We start from the raw sequence: 17752 nt of genomic DNA, 5'->3' as shown, positions 1-17752 counted from the left end.
CTGAAACATCGAAGGAGGAATGTTTGACCATAATGGACTAATCAGCAGTAGTAGGCCAGCAACGAGCCAGATGCCACACCTGGATTCATGAGGAGGAGGCCGGGCATGGCGAGGTCGGCGCGGAGGTCGCGGACGAGCGAGCCCATACATTGCCCATACTCGTCCATATCCACCTGACCGTGTGGCTCTTCATGGCCGCCCTGGTCTGCCGCACCATCGCCGCGGACAGCTCCGACCCCTTGGCCCACTCCGTGTCCTGCCGGTGGCGCAGGGCACGAGGATGATGCCGACATCGCGGGAGCGGAGCCGCACGGCGTTGGCGAAGGCTATCCCGGGCCTGACACGGCAGGTGCGGTTGCCGTTGATGCCCTAGTGCAGCGGCTCCCGCGCCTGCTCCCACCGGAGCGAGGGGGAGAGGTGGAGGACGGAGGGGGACGGCGAGCAGTCTGGGGACGGGACGATGCCGTCCCAGTGCGTGCCATTCACGCCGCCCCGGCCCGCCATGTTTGACTGCCCCGCCAGAATGAAGATGAGCTTATTGGAGGCCGGCACGTCGATCGCGTGGGCGGAGTCGATGAGGCAGAGGAGGAGAGCCTGGGGAGGAAGAATCGTTGATCGTCAGGCTTGCTTGCGGCGGCAACGTTCAGCAATTGAACTGCCAAGAAGGGGGAAAGCGTGTGCTGCATGCATGCGGTCGGTCGCTGCCGGCCTTCCCACGCGTTCGGCCAACATTCGGATTCTGAGTGGAGTTTTCAACTTTTGGGGGTCTGGTTGGGTCAATCGGATTTCTGGATTTTGACGTTTTTTCCCTGAAACTGGAAACAAGATTTTCTGAATTTTAACATTGATGCAAAGTGTCTTGTTGTTTCTTCGGCCTGAACTATGCCACTTTCTGTATGACTAGAGAGCACACACTGCAATTTCTCGAAAAGAATCAGTTCATGCATGAAAGTTCACTGTCTAGCAAAAGCACCTATGGCTTTGGAGGCGGTAGACATGTTTGGTTCAAAAGGTCTATATTTTCGTCACAGAGTGTATTAATTAATGAGTGACAGCAATGGAAAACGTTAGCTCTCCAAAGTATGCCAAATGGATGTTTCTAGCGAGTACTCCATAGTGGATAAACTATTGGAAGACTTCTTTCGTCCAAATATTTGGTTGGAAGAGCATAACAATTAATATATTTTAGATAGTTGAGTCTGATCAGCATGTTTCACAAATCTAACAAATGCCCGGAAATATAAATAGATGGGTGCCTCTCGTAACAAGAACGGGTTGACCTATATCTTACATCTTATACAAGTGTCTAGTGGTAACAATACTCTTTCTTTTAGCTGGAACACATGGTTTATAAGATGTGAGGATTAATCATGCATCTTGGTTGTATACACCCAACAATGCCATCAACAATCGATCAACACTAGACTTTGATAGCTTCAATAATAAATACTGTTAAGTATACATGGCTGAATGTAAATAATATTAACAGAAGCTTGTGTACCAAATAACGTTTTGTAATTATCAGGAAATCATATGCTTGCATAAACTCCTAAACTTTTTCCTCTCGATATGCTCTTCATCATTCAATGATTATAAAAAAGAATACCTCATGTTTACTGTTTTAGTACTTCTTAAATTTGTTGTTAAGGTGTTTTGTAAAATATCAAAATAAAAAGCATCTATTTCTATGTTGCTTAGTTTCCTAAAGACAAAACAATGCATGATTTTTAAGTCACTGATCGGTGGATGATTTTTTGGTTCATTAACATGTAAAACTATAGTTATCTTCATTGTTTAACTTAAATATAAACTTATAATTTTAATGAGTATTTTTATTTCTAATAATATTTGTGTACCATGTTAAGGGAAATGCTTCGCGCCATAACAACTGCTTCGTACCTTGACTTGACATTGGGCTGTGCATCACATTAGATTTTTTTTACAAAATGAATTTTCTAAATAAAAAAGACTTTTATTTGAATCCCAATATGGTAACCCAATTTGGTTGCTCTTACACGATTGTCCATACCTCTCTCGGGTAAGATCGTGAGGTGTCTGCGCTACTCGATCGCCGGGAGGCAAGACTAATGTTTATTGTACACATAATTGTTTCTTATGGAGCAAAAAATACTTATAAAATAGAAATTTTTGACCTACATAGATGGGAATTGGTAATTGTTTTTGGAGAATTTCATGAGAATTTTAGTGGACTCAAACCTTATTGCTCATTCTATACGCTTGTGACTTTTTAGTAGGGAGATGTGAGAGAGTGTTTTGATCGACGATGTTCCCACGTATGTGCACAAATGGTTGCATAAAGTTCATGTGAACTATAACTACGAAGTCTAATTCCGCCAACACAGAAACTTCTTAACATCTGTTCATGTCTTCGTAGCAAGGATTGGTCATTTGTGGATAATTTTTATGGTGCATCGCCCTTAGCGTCCTATAACGACTACCGTGGGCCATTTATTAAATAGGCCTTGATCTAAGGTTGCTAGCGATCAGGGATCCATATATATGTACTACCACATGGCACAGTTGAGCTTGGCACGTCTTCGTGCCGATACCTTTCATGGGCCTTTGATCATATCAACATTTCATTGCAAGTTCTTGAGATCAAAGCATGGTAAGGTGGCATTGGCTCAATACCTCTCTTTATGTGAACAGTTTAGGACCCAATTGACCGTGATAGGGGAGCCTAGATCAGAGTGGACATGGATCGGTGGAGGATGCGTCCGCCTCCACCCTTTGCGAATCTCACTGTTGTTTGCGACGTGGTGGACAAACCATGTTGCATCGAACATCCTCTCGGTTCTTGCGGAATAATCTCAAGTCGTCTCGCATGTTAGGGAAGACGTCATTTTTGCCAGAGCAAGATCGTCATTCACCATTTGCTGAGAAGATGTAGTGTTGATAGCTGAAGCAAGATTAGCCATGCATGCTGATCTGCAATGTTGTCAATGTATAGGAGTACAGTGGCCACTGGTGGGGCGAGCAGGGGCGGCGGCCCCGGGTCTTCCAAAGCGGAGCAGGTCACCTAGCAGCCTGCAGGGACGGCCGCTATTGACGAATAGAGCTGATTTTTGTTCCCTGTCGATGGGTACATTCATAGGAGGAAGAAAGGAAGATGGGCCTCCACCTATTGGGACTAAGTGAGCAATGAACGGCTCGTTTGTATTTTTTTAGCTGCCCAAACACCACACACATGATTGACTCTCCATCGTTCCAGTGTGAAAATTCCCCACTTCGTTCCATATCCCATCCTCTACTCCCTAGCTCGCCCTCTCGACTGCCGACGGCCGACGTGCATGCATGCACATGTCGCCGCCCGCCATGTGGTATTGAGTGCTCAATGCCTGACCACCTGATCTGGTCTCAGAGGAGGGGCTAATAAGGAAGAGGCAGCAGCAACTCCGGCGCAGACGCACTATTTTATTACTTAAAAAAGTTTTAAGCATTAGACCCAGCTTCTGCATAATTAGGATACACACAACCGTTTAAGAGTCCAGTATCAAGAAAAATTAAAGAGATAAAAGAACGATATAAAAGGCCAACTACTATAAAACTCTTTTGGCTTCAATCCTCCGACTATACAGCCACCCATGTTGGGAAATAAACTCTGTGGCCGTGTTCTCCAACTGTGTAGACACCTTCATAAAGAGGTCTCGATCTCCAAACGCTAAAGTGGCGACCATGAACGGAGCAAAGTTGTACACCAGTACATAACCTGCATGATAGAGAAATTTTTGTCATTAAAAACCTTGTCATTTCTACATGGCCAAAGCGGCCATGGTACCGCAATCGCTCCCACTCTGGTATAGTTTTGTACCTAGAATCAATCCCATTTAGCCAATTGCCAAAGATGCTTGCAATGCTACGAGGTGCATATAAGGTAGACCCTTTTCTGAATGATTGACCATATAGATCTAGCAACCCGAGAATTTAAGAAAAGGTGTGTTATTGTCTCACCTTCGTGATAAAACACACATTTCGTACAACCATGCCAGTTGCGTTTTACAAGGTTATATTTAGTAAGAATCACACCTCTGAAGATAACATGCAAAGACCTTTGTTTTAAGAGGTATCTTCATGTTCCAGATTGATTTATTATTTCATAATGGTTGTGTTGGAATACACAAAGCTTTGTACATGGAGCTGACCGAAAATAAACCATTCTTGGTGAGACTCCAACGGAATTCATCCGTCCCTTGAACGAAGTGGATAACCAACCGTTGAAGTAGTTCTTTCCAAGCGACTAGTCGGGGACCAATAAGATCGCGTCTGAACGTCATAGAGGGAGGAAAAGATTCCAACACCTTCTTCAAGGTATCCCCTTTATGGCGAACAATACTATACAAAGTTGGGTACTGTTCGCAAAGAGTGGTTGTTCCCAACCATTTATCCTCCCATAACCGTATCTCCGCCCCATTCTTCACGGCCACCCGGGCTCGCCGCACCGTCGCCGCGTACAGCTCCGACCCCTTGGCCCACTCCGCGAGCCGCGTCCCGCCGGCGGCGCATGGCACGAGGCCGATGACAACGGAGGTAGAACTGGAGCGGAGCACGGCGTTGGCGAAAGCCATCCCGAGCCCGACACCACAGGTGCGGTTCCCGTCGATGCCCTGGTGCAGCGGCTCCCGCGCCTGCTCCCAGCGCAGCGAGGGGGAGAGGCGAAGGACGGAGGGGGACGGCGAGCAGTCCGGGGACGGGACGATGCCGTCCCAGTGCGTGCCCGTCATGCCGCCCCGGCCCGCCATGTTTGACTACCCCGCCAGGATGAAGATGAGCTTGTTGGAGGGCGGCACGTCGGCGGCCGACGCTTGGCGCGGCGTGGCGGAGGCGGCAAGGCAGATGAGGAGAGCCTGGAGAGGAAACATCTCTGGCAGCTCTGTATGCCAGGCTTGCTTGCGGCGGCAATGTTCGGCAGAGCAAGCATTTGAATATGCGAAGAACAATGAGAAAGCGTGTTGTGAGGTTGGTCGCTGCCGGCCTTCGCACGCGTTCGAGTTCGACCGGAGTCGAACATTCTCAGTGGGATCAACTCAGGGAAAAGATAACGTTGATGTGGCCGGGAGTTGGGATTTCTGAAGACATGAATGGAAAGTATGCGGCTGACTGCTTAGAGATTTATAAAGAACCCTGTCAAACACCTGAAACTATATATGCACGTTGCATTGGTGACAATCCGCATGAGGCGAGAGCACACACTATATTCTCGTAAAGATTCATTTCAAGCATGAAAACTCACTGTCTAGCAAAACCAGCTATGACATGGAGCTGGTAGGGTTTTGTTTGATCAATGCATAGAAAGGGTCTGCTTTTTTTTTGCTACAAATGACAGTTAATGAATTTTTTTATTTTTCGAACCATGCAGGAGAGCTGCATGTATGAATTAAGATAAGGAGAAAGCCCAAAAGGGCAGTAGTACAACCAAAAGATACAGGATAACACGACCCGACCAGTACAACGAAGTAAAAGTCAGAGGTAGGAAAGACCAGAAAGATGGAAAAAATACTAAATCTAAATGTTCTAGCCTGAAGGTAAAATAAATCTGCCCCTACTGGCAACAGCCCATAGCCTTGCATCCACCTTGATCTGGTCAATAATCTTCTGAATAGGCTTGTGATCATTATCAAAGACAGTTAATGAATGACAGCAATGGAAAACGTTAGCTCTCTAGACTGTGCCAAATGGATGTTTCTAGCGAGTAGTCTATGCATAGTGGATAAATCATAAGAGGACTTCTTCTTTTTAGATATTTTGTTGGAAAAATATAATAATTTAGATATTTTAGATCATTCAGTAACACAGTTGACATGTTTCGCAAATCCAACAAATGTCGGGCAATAATATAGATAGCTTCAATCTTTGAAGCGTTGTGGGTGCATCTCGTAATTAACTTATGAACAAGTTGACCTATATGTTATCTTATACAAGTGTCTAGTGTGGTCAAAAAAATTCTTTCTTTTTTTAGCTCAAACACACGGTTTACACGCTATGAGGATGAATTATGCATTTTGGCCATATCCTCCTTACAATGCCTACAACGATATATTACCACTTATCTTTGATAGTAAAACATAAAGTGTAGATGGTTCAATGTAAATAATTAAAAGTAACACAAGAAATGTGAACCAAATTATTTGTGGTAATTACTAGGAAAATATGTATTGAAGGAAACTCTTAAACTATCTTTCAAAATAAATTTTCACCTATTAACGATTTAAAAGAATCGCGTTTATTGTTTTAGAGCTTCTTAGATTTTATGTTAAGGTGTTATGTAATATATCAAAATCAAACCAAGCTCTCCTCTATATAACCATTCAAATTATCATTTTATTTTTCAAATGAAGAATATGCTCCAGGTTCCACTATCAACAGCAAAATGTTTAGCAAACTAGAATAGTCAAGGTATCATTTTAGATCAAAATGCAAGGTTTTTCCAAGCAAGATGAACAGCACCAAGAAACCTACGCTATCACTTTTATCCATCAATCATCAGCTTCATCCCAAGACAGTCCTGAGCTTCAATGGGAAGTGTTCGAGTAGTAGTCGAATTCAAATTATCATATGTATAGAAATATATAATTATTTAATATCGGAGTGTATTATCTCTAAAGAGATCTCCCTCTTTCGTTGATCGAGCGCCCTGCATCGCTCGGCCCGCTTCTTGTTCTCGACTGCCCTCTGCTTTGCAGTGAGCTCGGGCTTCGCCTTCTTCGTCACCGCCGCGGGCTACGCGACCATCGGAACGGTCGGGGCCTCCTCCACGATAGGAGCGACAACAACAGCGAGCTCTTCCTCGTCTCCGATGGTGGTGGCGGCGGCAGCTTCGTCGGTCATCCTCTAGGTTTGGGGGGACTAGAGTGGAGTGGCTTTGATTTGGGAGGTAGACACGCATGCCAGGGGAGGACAAGGAGAGAACGCGATAGGCCAGCCCTTGGTGTCTGCGGCCACCCAAACCAGACCCAAATTTGGGGCGGCTTTGCATCGTTCCGAACGCCGTAGCAATCTATTTTTAGAATGTGTAGTTGCGGATGAGTCTTTCAATACAGGTTAGTTTGTGATTCCCATATACTCTATTGTTAATATTCCAGTTAAGAGAGCGGATCGCTTAGGTGTATCCTTAGGAAACTCAGAAGGAGAGATAGGCAAATCTATTAAAGGGATTAAAATGGTGGAAGAGAAACGAATCTTAACGATTTTGAAAAAAAAATGAATGAGATTGAGAATAAGGAGGAAGGTCGGGAGACTCTTGTATTGTCAAAAGTATCTACCCTTTGTGAGGATTTGATTGAGGATGATGATATCCCACTGGATTTAGATGATCACTTGGAACATCTTAAACCAGTTGTCAAGGTAAAGAAAAATAGACAGAGAAAAGTGTACGATACTAGCAATATTCGCAAAAGTACTAGAAAAAGAATTAAAAACAATTTTCATAATGCAGAATCTAAAAGGAATTAACTGGAATCCAGGGGGGTTTGGTGATACTGCTAAGCATTTGTTTGTGAAAGAGGCAATTCGGGAAGATAAATTAGACTTCATAGCCTTGTTGGAGACTGGGAGATCTAATTTTTATGTCCCTTTTTTGAACCAATTAGCTGCGGGATATAATTTCTCTTGATTTTGTTTACCACCACATGGTCGTTCGGGGGATATTCTAGTGGGAATAAACTCCGATACACTCCAAGTGTTAAAGGTAAGCACGGAAGATTTTTGTGTTAAGCTTCATATTAAATGTAAGAGAGATGGATTTGAATGGATTCTGGTGCCGGTGTATGGGGCTGCCCAAGACATGCACAAATAAGAATTTTTGTCGGAATTAGTGAGAACTTGTGAATCTGAAACATTACCTATGTTGGTAAGGGGTGATTTCAATATTATACGCAACAGGGAGGAAAAAATAATGATAATTTTAAGGCGCGTTGGCCCTTTGTCTTTAATGCAATCATTGAGCATTTGAACTTGCATGAAATTGCTCTAACTGAGAGACAATTTAGATGGGCAAGTAGGAGAGAAGAATCTACATATGAGAAGCTAGATAGATCGAGTACTAGCATCAATCTCTTGGGAACAAAAATTTCCATTGGTAACTGCAAGAGCTTTAACTAGAGCTGATTTTGATCATACTCCAATACTGATTGATTCAGGGGTGAAAGCACATCTGGGTAATCAGGCAAAATTCTCTTTTGAGCTACATTGGTTGCAACAAGAGGGGTTTTTTTTGACATGATAGTAAAGGAGTGGAAATCAGTTGTGGGTGGAGCTAGTCCAATGGAGGTTTGGTTAAAAAAGTTAAGACATATACGAAGATTTCTTAAGGGATGGGCAAAAAATCAAAGTGAAAAGTATAAAAAAGAAAAAGAGAGACTGTTAAACATCATTGATCAATTTGATTTGAAAGCGAAAACAAATGTCTTAAATACAAATGAAAGGGAGGAGTTTAAAAAGGCAAATGATAGTCTGAATAAATTAAGAAGAGAAGAGGAGTCTAAATGAACCCAAAGAGCGAAAGTTAAGCATACTCAAGAAGGGGGGAATAATACGAGGTATTTCCACTTAATAGCGAATGGTAAACACCGAAAAAAGAAAATTTCCAATTAGAGCAACAAGAGGGAACTATTGTTGGGGAAGATAATTTGAAGATCTATATTACTCAATTCTATAAGAAATTGTTTGGGGCACCGGCACCAAGCAATATTTCTTTAGTTGAAGAGGAGATCCATCATATTGCGCAAATTTCATCAATATATAATGAGATCTTGATGGCCCCTTTTACGGAAGAGGAGTTTTTTTAGGCAATTTCTCACATGGAACTGAATAAAGCTCCTGGACCAGATACTTTCCATCTGAGTTCTATCAAAAAAATTGGAAAGTAATAAAAGATGATCTGATGGCTTTGTTTTTACAGTTTAGCAAAGGGGATTGGCCCCTTTACAAACTAAATTTTGGTGTTATCAGATTACTACCCAAGAAAGAGGATGCGGTCCAAATACAACAATATAGACCTATTTGTTTGCTAAATATATGTTTTAAGATCTTCATTCACTAACGGGGATTTTCTCAAGAGTTATAAAGCCAACTCAATCAGCATTTATGCCAGGTAGAAATATTTTGGAAGGGGTGGTCATACTTCATGAAACAATCCATGAGTTACATACTAAGAAAATGGATGGGGTGTTATTTAAAATCGACTTCGAGAAAGCGTACGATAAGGTGAAATGACCTTTTTTTACAACAAACGTTGCGAATGAAGAGCTTTGCTCCAGAATGGGGTAGATTGGTGCAACAGTTTGTTCAAGGGGGTAGTGTGGGGGTGAAAGTGAATGTTGATATTAGTCATTATTTTCAGACAAAAAAAGGTCTAAGGCAAGGGGACCCTCTATCTCCAATGCTTTTTAATATTGTAGTGGATATGCTTGCCATCTTAATTGAACGAGAAAAAGAGGATGACCAAGTCGGAGGGTTAATTCCACATTTAGTTGAGAGAGGACTCTTTATACTACAAGTACTGCTGATGATACTATTCTTTTTTTGGAACATGACCTCCACAAAGCAGTTAATATGAAATTAATTTTATGCCTCTTTGAAGAGCTATCGGGGTTTAAGATTAACTTCCATAAAAGTGAGATTTTTTATTTTGGAAAGGCAAAGGAGGAGGAGGACCAGTATAAGCAGATCTTTGGATGTGATGCTGGACAACTCCCCTTTACATACTTGGGTATTCCAATCCATTATAAAAAAAAATCAGGAATTCTGATTGGTATCCGGTAGAAACACGGTTTGAGAGTAAATTAGGATGCTGGAAAGGGAAGTTACTATCTTATGGTGATAGGTTAGTCCTTATTAATTCAGTATTAACTAGCTTACCGATGTTTATGTTGTCTTTCCTGCAAATACCTGTTGGGGTAAGGAAACCTTTGGACTTCTATAGATCTAGGTTCTTTTGGCAGTCCGATGAAAACAAAAGAAAATACCGGCTTACAAAATGGAACATCATTTGTCGACCCAAAGATCAAGGAGGCTTAGGTATTGAGGTTCTCGAAATCAAAAATAGATGTTTATTGAGTAAATGGCTCTTTAAACTTCTGACTGAAGACGGGGTGTGGCAAGAGTTTCTACATAATAAATACCTAAGACAGAAGACTTTATCGGAGGTGCAAACTAGGCCTACCGATTCCCTATTCTGGAAAGGATTGATGGGTGTCAAACAGGAGTTTTTTCTAGGGGTCTTTTCAAAGTGGGTAATGGTATGAGTATCCGCTTCTGGGAAGATACCTAGTTAGGAAATACTTCTTTGGCTCAACAGTATCCGTCCTTATATAATATTGTACACCATAAGAATGTCACAGTTGCACATGTGTTGGCCCAAACACCACTGAATGGGTGTACAAAATGTGTTTTCTGTGGGAAACAGGAGACTATTCAACACCTTTTTATTGAATGCCCTTTAGGTAAGCTCTTATGACGTACGGTTAATTTCACTTATGATCTTCCACCTCCAACCAATATTACTAATATGTTTGGTAATTGGTTAAATAGAGTAGATAAACAATCTAAGGCTTTTATTTGGACTAGTAAAATGCCCGTGCGTTGCCACGGGTAACAAAACAGATTATGAAGCAGAACAATGGTTAAAATTCAAACAAATCATTATTGTAATTGTTCATGCCAGTTATATCTACTTAGCAGAAATAAATCACAACCTGCCAACAAAGATTGGTACTTCCTCCATCCTAAAATAAACAACTTAGTTTTGTCAAGATAGGTACTCCCTCCATTCTAAAGTAAATAACTTAGTTTTATCTATATTGAAAAGTATGTATACATATTTTAGTTATACATTTGTATATCTATATAAGTTCAGTTACTTATTTTAGGATAGAGGGAGTACATAATATTTCCAAACCCATTGTGTCAAGTTAGATGGTGAAAACCAGTTAGATCATATATATTGTAGGAAAAGTGACCTCACGTAAATAGAATGAATGGAACTACAACATTGTGCTTAGACTTCAACACTCTATTCAAAATATTCATATTCATATAGTATTATACATATATCATACACGTTAAAGGACATGTAAATATCTTGTCCAAGCAGAGAAGCATTCCCCCATCACCACCGGGCCCTCCTCCCTTAAGATTAAAGCTTCAAGCCTTCGAAGCCCCCTTCAGCCAGCATCTCGCCTGCCTCGAGAATGCAGTTCTAAAGATGCATAGAGGCTGAGCTGCTTGCATTCCTTTTAGAAAATGAATATATACTGTAACTGGATAAAAACATTGCCCACAAGTTCATAAATAAAACACCGCTTGAAAGCATACATGAAAGCATACACATTATTCCTAAGACGCACTATCAAAAAACTTGCGGACTATAGCAAATCCAGTACCTTGTGAAAGAAGACTCTAGTATTCTCTACAGAATTAAATTCGTTTCAGCAAGGAACAATCTAAATGGTTGGAATAGAGAAATCTGATAGGTATACTGTAAAAATTATCAACAATGTCATCCAAGCGCCTCATCACTTCCGGGTACATCTCTAGCTTGTCACGGGAAAACAAGGCATGTAAAAAATCATTTGACTTTTGATGCACATTGCAAGTACAACCGTCCTAAAATGACCAGCATCCCTTTATTTTCTTTTTCAACCCATTCTGCGCCTCCTATAGCCTGCAATGTAGCAACTTTCTGGCCTGCAATCCACTGTGGCATATTGAGATACCTTCAGTAGCCCGCAATGTGACAATACGGAGATAAGCCACTGCTTTGCAGCCAATGTTCCTCAACAATTACTTAGACACTAATCCGAAATTATCTACTATACAGAGAAAAATACTAAGCCAGTACTACAAAATTATCTACTATACGGTGAAAGAATAATTGAAATCGGATAGAGCACATACATGATACCTCAGAAACCAAACGACGGCAGGGAGCTCATGACTCCTTATCGACCTTGGATGCAGCATACATGCATACACGCGTGCGGGCATGCAAAAGTACGTGCAGTGTAGATTACCTTGTATGGTACTCCACTGGGATTATGTAGCCAGTCCTAAAAGTACGTGCAAAAGAAACAATGCAGAGTGAATAATACATTTTGGTTTATATAATCTGGATAGTTAAAAGTCAATACCTCACAGAAGTTTCTGAATAGAAAATACATACTCCCTCTACTCCAGTTTATAGGGCATGCACTTATTTCTAGATCATTAATTTGACCATAATACAAAAAATATATTATTAGAAAGCAGAACATCTAAACTTTATAAGGAGTACACCAATTACTCTTATTTACCTATTGGCAGCAATATTAATAATATTCATTCGACACATTTATCTCTTGATTCCCAATTACCAGCATAAGTTGCAATCCACAAATAGATTAGTGGAACTAAAGATGATAGGAGATAAGCTTACTCAAGTATAACAGAAAACAAAACAACAATTTACAGAAATACGATATGCATATTCATTAGACGTATGATTTATCTCATGATTCCCAAGTATATTTTTCGTTACACATGCAAACATAATATACTTAAATATTCTAACATTTCAACGGCAAAACCATCTAGCCGATAGAAAAGGCATGCAGTTTGGATTACTCAAACTATATATCATACTCTTTTTTAGGTCATACCTTTGTCTTTCCCACCAACAGCGTATCTCTCTCTCTCACTTTCTGTGTCTCTTTTTGTTTGCTGTTGCGACGGTGCAGAAAAATATTAGCGTGTAGCTAATGTTATGATAGTTGTACTTCAGAGGCATATTGCCCAAAAGCGGATTTCCTAGCTCCGGGGATTATACAACATATATCAAGGAGTGTAGATTTTTGTAGCTCTTGCTACACATAGCTCGTTTTTTCGAAAAATCAAGAATGATATTTTGAGATTTTAAAAAGATCTGAAAAAACTCTTGATGTAGACAATGGTGTGATCTACATTCGCGCAAAATTTCAACCTGAAATACCTTATATTTTGGGCTGCACAAAAATGACAAATCTGACATATTTTGAGGTTCTAAAATCTTGCGCTATTCACTACTATAGATAGTTTTTTTCATTTCTGTGCATCTCAAAATATAAGGTATTTTGAGCTGACATTTTACATGGTGGTAGAACACAATATTGGTGACATCTAGATTTATTTACAGTTTTTTCTGAAACTTTGAAGTGCTGATTTGAATTTTGTTTTCAAAAACCGAGCTACGTGTAGCTCGGTCTACACTTGTGATTTTCGATATATCAGGCTACTATAATAAAGCTGTAAAATACATACCAAAAGAAAGAAACAAATTAGAATAAATAGCAAACTACTTCTGTGTTGCCACTGAACAATAAGCAAAGTATATGTGAATCAGTTCTTATATTTTGTCAAATGTCGTGTGATATCTTTTGATTGTACAGGCAGCATCCATATCATTATCTAAACACCGGTAATGTGCATTTCATAGAAGTATATAAATGTCCACTGCATACTACTTTAGTTCACTTTATCTAGCAGGACACCTATCCTTATCATTGTTGTTCTACTCAGAACTGCTAAAGCAGTAGCCATCAGGTACACAAATTAATTTATTATATATGACAATATGCTGGTATTTTTAGGAGAGAACATATCGCTCCAGGTGCCTGATTAATTATTAGACGCTTGCAAATTTAGGCACCACCAGGAACAAAAATGTGTGAACATGTATCTAGAGGATCCAATCTGATAACATCACTTAAGAGGAATGCCACCAAAAGTACACTTTAAGCACCAAATAAGATGCCAAGGAAATTACAAACCAGGGTGGTGTAGTTACAAACCAAGATAGCTACAGCTAGAGCTTAAAGGCTGAAAAAATAAAACTACAGAGAATTATCCCTTGGATTTCTTCAGGAATGATCAAATGGGGAGGTGAATGAGAGCTCCAGCTTCTATGGAAACTCGATTTCTTATGTTACCAAGTAAATAGAACTGAACCAAAATCATGGGAGGTCCAAGTTAGATACAATGAAGGTTTATTATGGAGTGATTATATGTCCATACTTGACACTACATGTATAGATAGACCAAAAGCCAAATCAAAGCAACATTTAGTCTCTATAGCAGAATATGATCCAGAAAAGGTGAATTGAATGAAGGTATAAAGAATCACTTATATCCTACATGGTGCTTGAATCTGCAGCATGTTGATTTGGTATTAGAAAAGCAATTCTGACAAGTAGTAGAATCCTGTGCTTATCAGACGTCTACGATACATAGTGCAAAGAATTTGCTAGAACGACCCATTCCAATTTGACTCACTATATAGTAATCCTATGTATCTTCCTCTCTTAAGAGAAGTGTTGGAAAACTTCACTCAGCCACGCTATCATTTTATTCATGAACATTATTCAAAAAACGATTCATAATCTAGCATATATTTACATGTATAGGAATTACTTTGTGCTCCGGCTTGAAATGGATCAAACTTACCAAAAATTAATATATCTTCACCGTCCGGATCACTTCTCCATTTCCTTTGCTCATGTAGTTTCTTCATCTCCGAGACATGAATGAAGCAACAACTTGTAATCTGACATTAGATAGATTACTTATACGATGAAAGGGTTCACGTGCTGTCCAAAAAACTGAGATATGTTGTAGTGGAGCAGATCGGTGAAAGCACATGTGTCCAAGGCCAATGGACTGCTGACCTCTATGGACGGCTGAAGCCGAATGTGTCATGAAGAAGATGCGGCTATCCGAGCAGGAGCATACTGTTCCACTTCCAAACGTTATTTCTAACTTCAGCTCTGATGCTGCTGGTCATAGTGGAGAACGTCCCCGGGGCGCCCCTCATTACCCTCATCATTGGACATTGCAGAATGAAATAGCGCTTTTAGGCATTTTACCAAACACATGACATGCACTTAACTGCTGCAGGAACATACCTCGACATGCGTCCTCTCTCCTTTCTTCGCCAAAGACCCCATACTCCTCCTACATGACCAACGACCTGCATCGCTGTTGTGTCTTGGGTGAATTGGGTGAGGGGTGGAGGTAATGTAGGCGGGGCACCGGCGCAAGGTGGGGGGCGACGGGTTGGACAGTGGACGGAGTGGATTACTGGAACCGAGCGTGGGAGAGGAGGCCGACTGCACGGAAGGAGAGAGCGAAGAGGCTCCGCCGGTGTCGACGCGTAGAAGTGCTTGGGTCGGTGGCGTAGGCACGAGCCAACGCGGCCGGAGTTCCAGAGACACGGAGAGGAGGTGCGATCCGCGAGGTCATGTGGCCTGATGTCGATGGGGTGCCGAGGTAGAGGACAATTGGCGATGGCTGGAGCCTGTATCTCTCCTCGTAATCTGATGGTGTCCTCTTCCTCCTAGCGAGGGGGGGGGAGGGGCTGGAGCGGCGGTTACCAGATCGATTGGAGGCAGAGTAGAAGATGGATGAGATCCCCACGGCACCGGCCGGAGCGCCGGTCACCAGATCGTGGGCGGCGCATGATGGAGAGGTGGCCATAGAGGAGGCAGGCAGAGAGAGAGGAATGAGCTCCGCAGTATTGGGAAAACGGCAGAAGGCAGCGGGCTCTCGATAGTTCGTTGGGCTTGGCCCATTTGGGTGCTACGATGGAGGACGGAGCGCGACGAAAATTGACGTATTGAGAGGATGATAGAATAAGGAACCACTTTACTCTTTTTAAGTAGTAGAGATTGGGGTTTCTGTTTTAATAGGAACGTTTGATGATAATGGACCAATCAGCAGTAGTACATAGGCCAGCAGCCAACCAGATGTCGCACCTAGATGCATGAGGAGGAGGCCTATGGCGAGGTCGGCGCGGAGATTGCGGACGAGCGAGCATATCCATTGCCCATACGTACTCGTCGCGTCCGCTAGCCTGACCATGCCGCTCTACCCCATGGTACCATACCACGTGTCCCCAATCCGGCCGCCGGTCTCCACGGCCAGCCGGGCCTAGCGCACCATCGCCGCGTACAGCTCCGACCCTTTCTGGGTCCATCAGCGATAAGAGCATCTCCACTAGTTGGGCCTGCCCACGACGAAATCCGGACGAAACAACCGCCGGATTGAACGAAATAAAGTCGTGGGGACTACCGTATTTTCAGTCGTCCACTCGAAGTTCGGCGGACATAGTTTAAATTCAAACAAACCGTCGTCCCGCGCTACAAATACGGCCAGTTGATCGGCAAAAAGACCAGCAATAGGATCAGTCACAGATCGGCGATAGGAGGGAAATTACACGGAAACAGGCTCATCGGCAGTCCCGACTGGCACGGCGGTGTCCGACGGACCAGTTTCCTCACACGCCGTGGTCGAAGCGGCGGTGGCCGACGACGAGCGGCGGCGGTCGATGTCGAAGCAACGGCGGTCGGCGTCGAAGCGGCGGCGGTCGACGGCGTAAACGGTGAGGAAGACGAGGTAGGAGCCGGCGGAGACGATGAAGAACTGGCCGGAGTGGGTCGGAGGATGTCGGCTGCGGTGGCCCCGGTACCAAATCCTCGTCTCCTCGTCCATCGGATCCGTGTTCCCGCCCATCGAAACGCCAAGTCGGTGTTCCTCTTCTTCGCCGCCGTCGTCGTCTTCGGCGAGGCGATCCGGGCGCCTTGGTTGGCGAGCATCTCCCGCCACCTGCCGTCGAACTTGTCGTCCCTCCCGGCGGCGTGCGTCCTCGCGTCGGCCCATCACTTATCGAACGACGCCTGCAGCCTGTCGGCGGGATTGCCCGTCTTTTTGAGCTCTTTGAGCTTCTTCTGGCCGAGTTCCGGGCGCCCATCCGCCGAGCCAGCCGCCGGAGCGTCGGGGTTGTACGGCTCGGTCTTGCTCTTCGAGAGGGTCTTGCGGGTTTCCGCCCACTTCTCGCACTTCTCGATGCTCCACATACTCGTTGCGCGTCGCGACAGCTGCCGTCGCCCTCGCCTCCTCTTGCGTGAAGAACCCCGGGCTCGCAGCGGCGGCGGCCATGAAGAACCCCGGGCTCGCAGCGGCGGCCATGGAGCCGGAGGTGATCATCTCGTGCATCTCCTCGTCGTTCAGCGCCGCCATCGCACCGAACGGGAGCGGCCCTCATCGCAGGGCCGGCGAGGTGCCCTCGTACTGGTTCCCGCCGCCATCGCATGGCCATGCTGATCTTCCTCGCTTGTTCGTCCTGGGCCGCCGCTGCCCTCTTGGCGGCGGCTTTTTTCACCCTCTCCACCCTGCCGCTTGTTTCGACCTCGCGACAGATCTCGTCCGCCGCCCACTCTGCGTTCGACATACCCGGCGGCCGCACCTTCTTCGCCCGCGGCTTCCTCTCCTTCGGCGGCATGGTGGTGGACGAGAAGACGAGGAGAAGAACGATGGTGGACGAGAAGAACGATGGTGGACGAGAAGACGAGGACGGGAACTAGAACTGGAAGAGGAGGAGGAGAATGGTCAAATTCGGCGGGAGAGTTTTGGGATATGCAAGCAAATTGGAGGGAAATCGACAGGATTTGGCTTTCCTGTCGTCGACTACGAGGGTCCACACGACGTTTCGCGCCAAATTCTTTCGTCCGGAGTCCCCGAGCGCGCCCCGGGGGACCGGGGATGGCGTGGGCTCGCCGGATGGATGAAGGGCCAAATCCGGACGAAAACGAGGAACCGGGGGCGCGACTGGGCCGAATTTCGCCGTCCGGATGGGAAAAACGTCGCTCAGGGACCTCGTTGGGGAGACGAGTGGAGATGCTCTAAGGCATTAACATTCAGATCAGGAGTTGGAATTTCTGAATTTTAA

At 43.8% G+C, this 17752-nt stretch overlaps 2 pseudogenes; both read right to left on the bottom strand.

Moving 5' to 3' along the window:
* Nucleotides 1-41: 41 nt before the first annotated feature.
* LOC124662220 lies at nucleotides 42-2939 on the bottom strand (annotated as a pseudogene).
* Nucleotides 2940-3460: 521 nt separating this feature from the next.
* Nucleotides 3461-4880, bottom strand: LOC124662219 (annotated as a pseudogene).
* Nucleotides 4881-17752: the final 12872 nt, after the last annotated feature.

The sequence above is a fragment of the Lolium rigidum genome, chromosome 6 (assembly GCF_022539505.1).
Source record: "Lolium rigidum isolate FL_2022 chromosome 6, APGP_CSIRO_Lrig_0.1, whole genome shotgun sequence".
NCBI lineage: Eukaryota > Viridiplantae > Streptophyta > Magnoliopsida > Poales > Poaceae > Lolium > Lolium rigidum.
Note: the sequence above shows the minus strand (reverse complement) of the source record. Positions and strands in the feature narration are given on the sequence as shown.